The sequence below is a fragment of the Protopterus annectens genome, chromosome 6.part0, assembly GCF_019279795.1.
Source record: "Protopterus annectens isolate FY-2018-M chromosome 6.part0, PAN1.0, whole genome shotgun sequence".
Classification (NCBI taxonomy): Eukaryota; Metazoa; Chordata; order Ceratodontiformes; family Protopteridae; genus Protopterus; species Protopterus annectens.
This window is the reverse complement of record NC_056737.1, coordinates 813,564,580-813,578,808: the sequence shown is the minus strand read 5'-3', so window position 1 is coordinate 813,578,808 and position 14,229 is coordinate 813,564,580.

The window sequence follows — 14,229 nt, the reverse complement described above, 5'->3', positions numbered from 1 at the left end:
TCACTATGCACCAATCCCCGGACCTGACTTTGGGTGACAAGATCCTGCCTGCGCCCACTCCCGGGGGGTGAGCCCCATCCCCTAAGATGGTGCCACCCAATGGTGGTGCAAGACCAGCAGATAAGGGGTAGGTCCCAGATGTGCTGGGGCCCAGTGCCATGGCCAGATGAGGTGGGAGAGGTGGGTCCGCTGGGAATGGCCTTCCCAAACATGCTATGGTGTTGCAGTTTTAGAACATATGTAGGTTAGTAATAGTCAGCACAATCCAGGATTAGTTATAACAGCATGCATAGATATTCCCATTAACCCAACACACCATATTTGGAACAGTTGCATAACAAACAGAACACATGCATATATGGAACTACAGTGGCCATTACAATGGCATCTAGTTTACATTAATAGAAACAGGCCACCAATGATAGTATTTCAACATGGAACATTAATAGAAACACATTTAAATATTTGTTGAGCAATAGGACATATGTTCCAACAGTAGGTTTGGTGTAAACATACCCATTGATTTGTGTGTTTAGATTATTGTTGCAGATATGGTGGGGGCTGGAGATAGAGATGTCAATTAACTTACATATCCTTGCAGTACTCACAACTTTAATGAACATTGCTCTAATCATTAATCTACAGGTATTATTACAATACCTTATGGCCTTGGTTTGGGCAGTGGCTTGTTTGTACACAGTGCTTACTTCAACTGTCTTATAGCTAAATACTACATCTCTTACCTGGTAGACCTGTAGAGGGAATGTTTGTTAACACTACCTGACTGTTTCTACACATATTCCCAGATTCTGAGTAAATATTATACACATACTTTTCAGTCTCTTAATGCACACACTCTGGACAACCTGGGGGTACAAACAGGGACATATTTTCAATATTGCTCTCATAAACTTGGAGAATTGCTAGAGTAACAGGATTTGTTTTAATATATTTTCTGAAGGTTTTGAGGTCTGAAAATCAAATGTATGTCATTATTTAGTGAAAAACACAAAACCTTATAAGTACACAACAAACTGGAAAAAGAACTCAAAACAAAAGCTCTAGGTGGAATGAAGGAGCGAACACAGTTCTTTAGTACTTTTGGTCAAATTTATTCTTCATGAACTTCTTCAGAAAAAAGTTAACCTCTCAAAACACACCTCTTATAAGTTACATCACACATCACATGACTTTTATGATACTTTAAATTAAAGGTATAAAATCATATCACAAAAATAAAAAATTGTCTTGTTTTCCAAACAGCTTAGAATGTCAAAGCTCTGTCTGCTACCAAACTAATCTGCCACAATGACTCCTTGCATTCTAAAATCAAATTAGTGTTCCCTATATAATCCACTTGCTGAACATAATCTATGACTGAAAAGGTGAACTTTTCAAAGTTCACACAGTGAATAGCATGCCTAGCTAAAGCATTGGTAAAGTCCTTTTTCTTAATAACAAGTCTAATAGTTTTTCCTATGTAGTAACTTGGACAAGAGTCACATACTGCCACATAAACTATATTTGTACTCTCAAAGGTAAACTGTCTGTTTACCCAAATAGTCCTTTTAAGATGTGTAATAAATGTACTAAATGTTTTGCTTATATACCTACTTTGTTTACACTTCCTAGCCATGGTGGTGCAGCGGTAGCGTTGTCGCCTCACAGCAAGAGGTTCTCCTGTTTGATTCTCAGCTGGAGCGCCTTCTGTGTGGAGTCTGCATGTCTTCCCCGCGGTCAAGTGGCATTCAAAAGACATGTGTGAATGGGTGTGCCTTCGATAAAGGTTGGGCATCGGGCTGGCAACTCTGCACTGTAAAAATCAACTGCCAAACATTAGAGGACCGGCATTCCGCTGTGGTGACCCCTAACTGGGAAAAGCCGAAAGAAGAACAACAACCTACATTGTTAACTCCTATGATCCTACGAACCTATGATCCTATGAGCCTATGATCCAATAGTCATGCTCAGACAGCACCATGCTCAGTCATGGTTATGCTCAGGCAGTACCTTGCTCAGTCATGGTCATGCTCAGACAGGACCTTGCTCAGTCATGGTTATGCTCAGACAGGACCTTGCTCAGTCATGGTCATGCTCTTGCTCTTCATCAGATTGAGTCTCCCATCTCAAATTCATGTTTCTGATCACTCATCTTTTATTGTCTGTCCTTAGGTGTATTAACATATTCTTCTCTACAATTTTCTGATATATTTTACTCTCTTGCTAGTCTTTCTACTTTCTGAGACTAATCCTATCATGCTAGTCTACCTATAATATCTGCCCTATGTCTTATCACATGAAACTCTTATCTCTACTACCATATTCTATATCTCACACCATCCATTCCTCCTGGAATTCATTAATTCCAATGTCCTGGACCAGCTCACTCTTACCCCACTAGAGGTAACACCATCCTTAACCTGGTCATTACTAACATGGGCGACTGTTGCACTACGCCAATAGTCAACTCCTCCCTGGTTAGATGCAACCACAAACTAATCACCTTGGAAATCCACATCACTCCCACCTGCCCTGCAAAGGTAACCACCATGAAAAACTTCTCCAAAGCTAACTTTGGGGTCCTAAAAACAGTGGTGGCTAACTTCATGGCACCCATGCAAATGGAGAATAGTTGCATGACCGCCGAATCATACACCAGTGCACTGCATGAAAACGTACACAAATGCATGGATCTCGCCATACCCAATAGAACCAAGATGCACTCCTCCAAAAAAAGGAAGCCAATCTGGTGGTCCCCTGCCATAAACAAACTCTACAACAGAAGGAGGAAACCGATGCTGAATAAGGTGAAGTCCCAAGACTGGAAAAACTCCCTTATCAGCCTCAACAAAAAGTTGAGATCCCTCATCAAATCCTCTAAATCTAGCTATGAAAACAGAATTGCAGCAGATAGTAAAGACAACCACGAGGCCTTCTATAGTTTTGTAAAGAATATCCATGGCAATACCAAGATTTGCTCTGAGCTACTGCACAATGGTACCTCCTATATGGAGCCAATATACTGGCTGACAGATTCAGTGCCAACTTTACCCCTCATCCCCCCCAAAGGACCAGTCATAATACCAGTAGATTGCCAGGCACCCAGCATTACTGCTGCACAGGTTAATACAGCACTGTCCAAGGCCAAGGGACCTGACAATATCCATGACTGTGTTCTACATGAGCTACAGAGTGAGCTGGCACCTCACCTGTGTGCCCTTTTCAATCACAGCCTCACCTCAGGCTTTGTCCCTACTGAATGGCGCATTACTGCAGTAATCCCTCTCCACAAAAGTGGAGCAACTACAGACCCTGAGAGCTATCGCCCCATTAGCATGCAAAGTCTGATATGCAAAGCTATGTAACACATTCTCATGGACCTAATAAACAAGGATACAGGGAATCTCCAAACTCTGGATCTCACACAGTTTGGTTTTATGAAGGGTAGATCATGCCTGCTCAACTTGGTCGACTTCTTTGAGTCAGTCACCAGAGCTGTGGATGAAGGCAAGGTATTTCATGCAGCCTACCTTGATCTGGCCAAGGCCTTTGATACCATTCCCCACTCAAGAATCATAGAAAAACTCACTAAGCTAGGCATCAACCCCTATATCACTAGGTAGGTTGCAAACTGGCTCACAGATAGAATCCACAGTGTGAAAGTAGCTGACTCCAAGTCTGACTGCCAACCCGTCACGAGTGGAATCCCACAGGGATCGGTCCTGGATCATCTCCTGTTTGGTATGTACTTCTCAGAAGTCCAGGCCAACACAAAGCGACTCTGGCTGGAAATTTTGCAGATGATTACAAGTTGGGAACCATTATTAACTTCCCAAGTGATGCTGGCATCCTACAGAAAGGCCTCACTGAGACCGACTGGTGTCAGAACTTTGGGAAAAGCCCAGTTCCCATGAATTATCACATCAATGACAGGCCACTGAACACAGAAAGTGTTATAAGAGATCTCGGAAATCAGGTTGATAACAACCTCTCTTTTGACCACCACATTGCCACTGTGGTCAGAAAGTCTTTCTATGTAACATATCTCATTACTAAGGGTTTTACATCCAGGAAGAAACAGATCATTGTCTCCCTCTACTCTTCCCTCATTAGGCCAATCATCGAGTACAATGTCCCATTTGGCATGTACCTCACTAGACACCTGCAACAACTGGAGAGGCCGGAAAAGTACCTCACAAAGAGGATCCTAGGCCTTAAACACTTGTCCTATAGGGACAGACTCAAAAAACTCCAACTATTCTCTGTCTCATACCACCTACTTAGAGGCGATCTCTCCTTGACTTACAAAGCCATGTCTGACCCAGCTCTGTTAGAAATGCTACATCTAAAAAAATCCCAATCCCTCTGCACCACACGCTCCAGAGACCTCAACCTTATTACCACAATCAACAGAACGTGCTGAAGGGACAGGTTCATAACCCAGAGACTGCCCATGCTATGGAAAAGATTTCCAATATGTGTCAAACAGAGCACCTCACTGGCCCACTTCAATAGAAATCTTGATGAGTGGATGGGAAATAGAAAATTCACTAAGGGGATCATTCCAGTGGCTCTACTCAACAGAGGCACTGGAAACTAAGGTCGGGTGGCACGATGTCAGGTTAATCCTATGGGCTAGGCTTGTAAAGGCTCCAGGGCCATTAGCCTACTACATACATATGAACCTATGAACCTATGATACTAACTTCTTCAGTAATACAAATATATCTTAATTTCACAGATACAGTAACTCACTGTATCTGACTTACTTATATGGTTTTGTCTACATTTAGGTTATCTAATTTCAACTGCAAGAAATACCTCATAGTCTTATAATGTATGTAGCTAATATTATTTTTCTGTTAAAACACTTCAGTTTATCAATATAAGCAGTCCTTTCTGCAGTTATGCAAAAAATTGTATCACTGAAACAGTAAATGTGTAATGTAAATACAATTATGTGTGCACATCTGATGGAGCTTTTATTCCTGTTTCTCCACAGAAAAATGTGCTTTGCCCACTCAGACTATCCCAGTCAACAAAGACAAATAAATTAATAAATAAATACATAAATAAATAAACAAATGTGCCAACATACCAGTCACTAACATGAACAGGTTGGTGCAGGGAAGTCATTGCAAGTCAGCTACGTAAGAGCTGTTCAGTCTCATGAAGTAAACAGTGAAGTGTGGTTGGCAGAGGTACATTTTATTGGAATGTGTTGGAACATATGCATTTGCACTGCATGAGTACACTGTAGTGTATACCCTAAATCAAGTACTGATGTGTTAGTGGATGGAGGTAATCCATTATAGCTGAATAGTCTGCCCTTGATTATAGTACCACGCATAGGTGATGGGATCTGAACTGAGAGATGAATGGGGTCTGAATGGAGAGATGATAAGTCAGCGAGGAAAGGAGAGCAGTATTGTTGAAACTGAATTCATCCTCAAGTCTTGGTGAGTACCTTTGTGAGGCGGACCCTGGTTTATCACAAAATCTCACCAAGATGACACTGATGTATAGACTGTATTTATATAGCATATATCATGGACAGAAGTAGATTAAAAATTAAAAAAACAAAAGCTGGGTGCACAAGACCCAGGATAAAAATGTGCCCAATCCTGGTAGGCACACTGGTGCCAGGACTGGAAAAGATAGTGCAGAATCCTCAAAATACGGAAACATTCCTACAATGGGGCCAGGCCAGGGGGAGGATGGCCCCCCTCTTGTAGAAGGAAGTAGTAGTCCACAAAAAATCACAAAAACTGATAGGCCAAAGAAAAGCCATAAAGACGATAAAGTGGACTATTGAGGATAAGAAAGAAATTATGTATTGTTACTATTATGCAAAAAAGCCCCAAATTTCCAGACACAAGATATACCAAATGATTAAGAGAGAAATTAGAGGAAAGAAAAATACTTCCATAGGAAAAACTGTCAGAAGCTTCAAATGAAAATGTGTGTTCATTAATACAACAAATATGTGAAAAACAGTATATGGATCAAGAAACTTTGACCTGTTTGGAAAAGGAAGCATCTGAGGAAGTGTGAAAATATAAACAACAAAACCCAGAGATATTTGAAAAGTATAAAAAAGAAGTATGGACATGGGAAAGAAACAGAGATTTGATATGGTATAATATTTATGCAAAGGACAAAGCCAAATTAATTAATATAAAGAAGGCAGCCCCAAAGATATTCAAAGAGAAATACAGACAAAGGCATCCGGATATGGAAAATTTCACAATAAAAAATAATATCACAAAGATGGAATGAAGAAAAGAAGATAAGTAAAGTAGAAGTTAAAAAAATAGAAGTTGAAGTTATGGAGTGCCTGCAAAGTGAAGGATCTGGTGTAAAAGGTCTAACACAAGTTACATCACAGCAGGATGGAGTGAGTCCCCAAAACAGGAAGAAACAGGAAGATCAGGAGACATCTGAAGAAGAAATATGGACATGACAAAAAAAAGAAATTTAATATGGTGTAATAGTTATGCAAAGGAGAAAGCAAAACTAATCAATACAAAAAGAGCTACATCAAAGATATTTGAATAGAAATACAGGCAAAGGAATCCAGACATGGAAAACTTTACAATACAAAAAATAACAAGACAAAGAGGAAAAGTAGAAAAGGAGATTAGTAATGGAGAAGTTAAAGAAATAGAAATTGAGATTATGAAGTACCTGCAAAGTGAATAATTTGGTGTAAAAGATCTAATTCAGAAAGCACCACAGCAGGATAGAGCAATGGATATCCAAATTAAGGGGAAACCAGTGGAACAGGAGGCAATTAGTCAGGTGGCATATGAAGATATTTTGGAACATCCCACATTAAACCAGTATAAATGTTCACTTGAAGTTAGACTGCAAGGGAAGGAACAAGAAACTGTGGAAACTCTGATGCAGTCAATGTTGAGGAGTGATAGGCCAGCGAGTTCCCATATGACAGAGCAATGGATGACACAGGATGAAATTGAAGAGAATGTGCCACAGGAAGATACTATAGAACGTTCTATAGAATGCCTGCAGGAAATGGAAACAAGGGATGTGCTCTCAGTTTGAAAGAAAATGAGCAAAAAGAAGAGTTGCTTGATTTAATCGACATAGATAAATATATTAATTAGACTGCAGAAAGTCAATAAAACCGAAAAAGTCAGAAGTCTGATAAAAAATGAACACAGTAATTAGGACTGTACATAGAGATCCATGCGATATAACAGAAGTAAACAGGATATATTACTGTGCAGCTAAATTAATAACTGCTAAAGTTCTACCACAGGAACACAGGGTAGTGAGGGAAAGGAAGGGGAGAAATCGAATACCATCATGGAAACATCGAATAGAGAAAACTATAAAGCAATTAATACAAGAAGTGTCACTGTTAGAAGACTATAGAAGAGGGAATGGATCAACAAAAATACCAAGAAAGATAGATGTGATAAAAGCAGTGCAAAGTATTAGAACAGACCAGGATTTATCACACATTATCACAAATAACAAACTAAAAATTTCAGCAAAGGCACAAAAACTTAGAAGATACAAAGATAAATATAAAAGAAAAGTGCAAATTAAGCAATTTATTGATGACCCAAAAATGTTTTATAGAGAACTTTGAAACAAGGTAAAAGGAATTGAAAGACTGCCAAAAAAAAAGAAGACATAGATACATTTTGGAGAGGTATCTATGAAGATCCTGTGGAACATAACAAAGATGCTAAATGGATAGAAGAAGTAAAAGAAAGAATAAGAAGTTTAAAGGGACAGGATATGAAATGGGGTGAAATAGCCAGAGAGATTGAAACAAAGTTAAAAAAAAAACTCTTGGAAAACCCCAGGCACAGCTGCAGTACCTAACTTTTGGTTAAAAATATTAACATCTTAGCCATGATTAAGAACAATTTATATGCACACCCCGAACAGACATCAACCTGGCTAATAGCAGGAAAAGCAATGCTCCTACTTAAGAGTGAATCTGCAAGCTACCCTAAAAGTTATAGACCAATAACTTGTCTTCCGACAATGTAGAATCTATACACGGGAATTGATGCTGACAGAGTTTATAGTCATTTAGAAGAAAACTCAATTATGGCAGTAGAACAAAAGGGCAATAAAAGAAAGTCATATGGAACAAGGGATCATTTATTGTTAAATAAAGTCATAATGGAGAACTGTAAAAATGAGAAGAATCTAAGCATGGCATGGATTGACTACAAAAAGGCATTTGATAGTATCCCACATTCATGGATCAAAGAGTGCTTAAAAATGTATAAGATACACCTAGCACTAATCGACTACATTACAGTGACCATGAAAGAGTGGTAGACCACTTTGCAATTAAGCCATGATAATGGACAAATTGTTATCTCAGGGATAAAAATTCAAAGGGGGTATTCCAAGGTGACTCCCTGACACTGTTACTATTCTGCCTTACCCTTAACCCATTAAGCTGTTTACTTAACAGCTTAGGCCATGGCTATAATTTGGCTCCTAGAAAACAACAAAGTGTAAAGACTTCTCAGCTTCTCTTTGTCGATGATTTAAAACTGTATAGCTCATCAAATGAGGAACTAAAAGCACAATTGCAGGTTGTTAAATCTTTTTCAGATGATATAAGAATGTAATTTGGTCTCGATAAATGTGCAAAAGCAACCTTTAAAGCAGGAAAACTGCAGCACCAGAAAAACATCTGTTTGGGACAAGAATGTGATATAAAAGAACTTGAGCAAGAGGGACTATAAATATTTGGGAACTGATGAACATCAACAATAAAACATGAACAAATTCAAATAAAACTTAGTAAGGAATACTTTGGAAGACTTAAATTAATCCTGAAGACAGCTTTGGCAGTTAGGAATAAAACCCAAGCTATAAACCAATTTGCTCTTCCTGTCCTAACTTACAGTTTTGGAGCGATTGACTGGCCCCAAAACATGTTGGATAGATTAGATAGGAAAACTAGAAGGATGTTTCATGCTCACCAAATGATTTATAAAAATCAGTGTATACAAAGATTAGATATTTCCCATTCTGAAAAAGGGATGAGCTTCCTTGAAAGAGATTACATGTATAGATCTGCAATCGTGGGATTCCACACATATCTGCTGACCTCACAAGACCGAAACATAGCGAAAGTTTTGAAACATGAGGAGAATAAATCTAAGATGACTTCTTTGCTTAATCTAGCAGAAGTATATCGGCATCAAGCAAGAATGGAAATTAAACCAGAAGTAGATAAAAATCAGGCAGCAACTGAATGTGCCAAAAAACAAAAGAAAGAATATAAGGTGAAGGACCAGATGCGAAGTCAAGAAATGTGGAAAATGCATAAATATAGTTGCAAGTATAGAAAGCTTTTGGAAGAACCTCATGTTGATCAGGAACAAATGCAGGAATGGTTAAGGAGAGGCAAATTCAAACCAAGAGATGAAAGGTTAATACTGGCGGCCCAAGACTGTGGGCTACGTACATGCTGGTTTACAAAGTCCATTGAACATGTGGGAGAAACAGACAAATGTAGGTTTTGCAAAACTGAATTCGAAACAGTCACTGGTTGTGATAAACTAATGACAGAAGGATTGTATACTGAAAGGCACAATAATGTGGCAAGACTGTTGCACTGGGGATTGTGCAAACATTATGGTGTTGAAGTGGCTGAAAAACACTGGAAACATGAGCCACAAGCCATCACAAAAAATGATGGAGTGCATATCACATGGGATCACCCATTACCAACACTTTAAAAGATAGATGCTAGAAAACTGGATATAGTGGTCCATAAAAAGAAGACAAAAGTAGCATTGATCATTGAAATCACCACACCCAGTGAGTACAGTGTGTTGCATACAGAGAGAAACAAAGTCATAAAATATCAGAATGTGCAAGCAAAAATGAAAGCAATGTAGAAGAAAGATACACAGACAGTTCCAATAGTAGTAGGAGCAATGGGTCTTATAAAAAAGAATCTACAATCATATTTAGATATGTTACCAATCCATGTAACCCTGTACGAATTGCAGAAGGAGTCATTACTGGGCACATTGCGGATGCTGCGAAGTGCACTTTTGGCTGACATTAAAGATTCAGACAATACTAATTTCATGAACTTTAATTGTACTTTGACTTAGGAATGGGGTCCATTCCCGTCACGGTACCAGAAACTGAAAAGATTTGGAGAATTAAAAACAGTGATGTTCTCTGAGCATGATGCACTCTCTTCCAGGTATTGGTGACTGCCCCCAAAAGACAGCTTCCTGCAGTCAGCAGTGGTATTCTTTCCACAGTGCAGCATGGAGAGCAGCTCATGTATTGAGATGTTTGGAAGGCACAGTAACACATACAGACTTTTATGTCACACATCTATGCTATTCTGCATCCTGGGTAGGCCATGACGGACAAGTTCTGGAACATTCCAAAGCATGGTGTGGCCATAGAGGGCAATCATTATATGTCATGATGTCTGGTGGCATGCTTGTAGAGTAATCCATAGTGGTGGTCAATGAACCAGCTTGTATCACAGCTGACAGTAGGCAGTATATCCTGCAGTTTGATAAAACAGGTAAGATCTCATCTTCCTTTATAAATGTCAGGGCTGTGAGCATTGTCACTTGTATGGCAAACAGTGCGGTCACATCAAAGAGATGACAGATGCTGCCTTTACAACTGGCACAGCAGTATTTGCCCAGAGTGGAAAAGATAACCATTGAGTGCTGTTTTTTGGGACATGAGAACAGTCAGCTTTGGTGGCAGCATGTCCAAAATCATTGATTACATACTCTATTTATACCTGCAGCCTGTATGCATTGCACTGGTCATTAATGATACTCCACAGTGTTGTATTTAACACTATTGACTTCCTGGTCATTACACCATATACCAGCATCACCATTTGGCATGTAGATGCTGTACCACTGAAGTCACGACTGTGATATAACTGCTGGCATACTACCACACAGATGGGAAAGGTGTCCTTCCATAAGGAAATGGAATCTGACTATGTCCTGCACATTTACTGCCATAGTCAGCACAAGTGTGGTTATCCCTGTGTCTGCCACCTGGCAACTTATTATGATGAACTGGCCATGCTTCATGGGCTATAGCTCCACTTTGATATCTGTCAGGGATATAGGTGGAGGTGGAGGTGTCCCATTTCTTGCTGCTACATCTTCAGGCTTCTTGTGCTGGACATTGCTGCTACCACATTGGATTCTGTGTCATGCAACACATCCTGTATGCTTTGTGTTGGTATCCTCCTCAAAGCTCTGATCTATTTTTAGTCTCAGTTAAGTCCCTTGCCAGAGGTACTCTTACTGTATTAGGGGCATACTGGTGCCCTATGGACCTTATCAGTATCTTGCCCTGCTTGGATGCAGTTGTTATTACACTCCCAGTCCAGCTATTGTGCCATTTGTTTGTACATATAGTGTACTCTGCATGTCTGATTGCTTCTCTTGTAATGCTGGGATGTAATAGTGCTATAGCACAATTCCAGCTGGTCAGTGGATCTATGTACTCCTGCTCCCATAGGCATCTGTTTCAGATCTATATTATCTGGCAAAACTGGCATCCAATGCCACTTCCCAGCTCTTTATTAGAAATGCCCCTACATTTCTCCTGCTATTTATAGCCATGATGACTTTGAATGACCTGGCATTCTTACAGGTGGTGGTATTTGCATGAGGCTTTTGTGACTTGGCATGTAGGGAGTTGGTGGTCAGGACTGTGATTTCTTTCATGTATTCCAAAAATAACTAAACTACAAAAGTAATGAATTATAGCATAAAGTAACAGATACATGAAAACACAAACACAATTAACTAGAAAGTACCTTAGAAATGGAGATGAAAATCATTCCACAAGACATTGCATTCACTAAAAGAAAATCCAGAAACTACCTTAAGCCCTCTTCAACAGACAACATATGCAGTTACCACAGCCTTTTTAAATAAATGTCTAATAGCAATTCAGACCTAGGGGAAAATAGATAAATGGGATATGTAGGAGTCTGGCTTGCATAATAATTAAATCTATTGTAGTGCAGCATTACAAAACACAGTTTAGGACTTATAGCTTTGACCTGACCATGTATTTACATGCATACATATATTGTGGTATGTTCATTTTTTCCATCAGATGATATGTAACCATATAGGTTTTTTGTAATTGTTGTTAATATGTCATAAACTGTGACACTGATTAATAAGTTTTCTTATTCCTCTTGGTAACCTCAGTAAGGTGTAAGGAACATATCTATGCAGACATTGTCTGCAAGTACAGACTGAATATGGGCTGGGGCATACGTTTCTGTAAAGGCTGAACAGCATTAAACAGAATGAAGTATGACTTTTCTGGTTTGTATTACATTTAATTATACGCTCTAAAAACATAACTTATGTCAGACAAAATAAATCCTACCCAGTATCATTTTTTCTGAGATCTCATAATATGAGTGACTTTCTTAGGAATTAGAACTTGTTTTCTGAATCAGGGGCTTTAGGACATAGTCAAGGAAATCTGGTGGCAGCTCTGAAACATAGCCCCTAGCTGATACCATTGAGTACATTGGAAGCCTTTCCCTGTTTTGTGCAATTTTGGAATGCTGAAAAAAGCAGGACAAGTCAAAACAATGATGTTCAATTACCCGTAAAGGCTTTTATTCTTTTTTTTTAGTTTGACAGAACAAATGAAAGTTGTACAGCGAGGGTAATGGAGAATAAATGAAAGAGAAGATGCTTTTAGGAAGTGCTCTGGTACTGAGTCTGCACTCATATGTAAGGATGGATAGTATTGGGCTGCTTTTTGTAAGTTTTGCCCTTAGAGCAGGATGCTTGGAAGAAATAAATCACTCTTCTGGACAGCAGCTGAAAATCTGGAGGGTGGTATATGCCAGGTATCCTGTAGCTTAATCGAAAGATAGGCGATGCAGTCATATCATGTAGTGATCAAGGGAATACTTGTCTGGGTGTTTAGGCAAGAGTACTGTGAAAGGAAACTAATCATTTCTACCAAATTCAGATAACCAGTTTTTTTCAGCTATTACAATAGTTAACCTTTTTTGGTGCTAAGATTGTAGCAAATATTAAGACCTGATCAATTAACACCGGCTATGATTTATTTACACAGTAAGAAATGGTATAATATTCATTACAGTTAAAATTATGCCTGATATGGTCTCGTTGATTTTTGCGTATGCACAGAGGTGGCAGAGTTTCCAAAACATTAATGATAAAGCCTGAAATCTTGAGAGAAGCATTCAAGTTTACACAAAGTCGGCAAAGAAAACTTAAACACATTTCTCAAATATTTGCTTTAAATAGTTACTGGGACATTCTTTTCTCACTGCAGCAACTGTGTAACTATGAAATGCTTAGCTTTTTTATTTATGTGTGGGATGGATTATTTAAGCCAGCTTTCTTTCTGATGTGTGTGTGTGTGTGTGTGTGTGTGTGTGTGTGTGTGTGTGTGTGTGTGTGTGTGTGTGTGTGTGTGTGTGTGTGTGTGTGTGAGAGCTTGCACGTGCATGTGGGTAGAGTGGGGGTGGGAGGTGGGATTAAAGTATGCTTTTTATTAAAAAAATGAAAGTACCTACAAGTTACTATGATTGTGCAAGAGCAGGTAGAATATTTTTCCCAAATGGTGAGAAGAAAGCATAACTTACTTTTGCTCTGAAATTTGTGGAGGTGTGCTGGAGCAGAGCACTTATTGTAAATGTATGCAAGGCAGAAAAATAATAGTTGTGATTGCTGTTATGACTTGTGAGTTACAGCAGCAAATAATGGCACATTCTGCCAAGATAAAATGCTTCCAAACTCTTGCAGTGAGCTAATGATCTTTGCATAGTATAATAGCACCCACAATCATCATCTTCTTTAGGGGTCGCCACAGTGGATCATCTGTTTCCATTTCTTCCTGTCCTCTGCATCTTGCTCTGTCACACCAACCACGTGCATGCCCTCTCTCACCACATCCATAAACCTTATCTTAGGCCTTCCTCTTTTCCTGTTACCTGGTAGCTTCATCCTTAGCATCTTTTTCCCAATATACTCAGCATCCCTCCTCAGCACATGTCCAAACCAACGTAATCTTGCCTCTCTGGCTTTGTCTCCAAACCTTCCAACCTGGGCTGACCCTCTAATATACTTATTCCTAATCCTGTCCACCCTCATCACACCCAGTGCAAATCTTAACATCTTTAACTCTGCCACATCCAGCTCTAACTCCTGCCTTTTT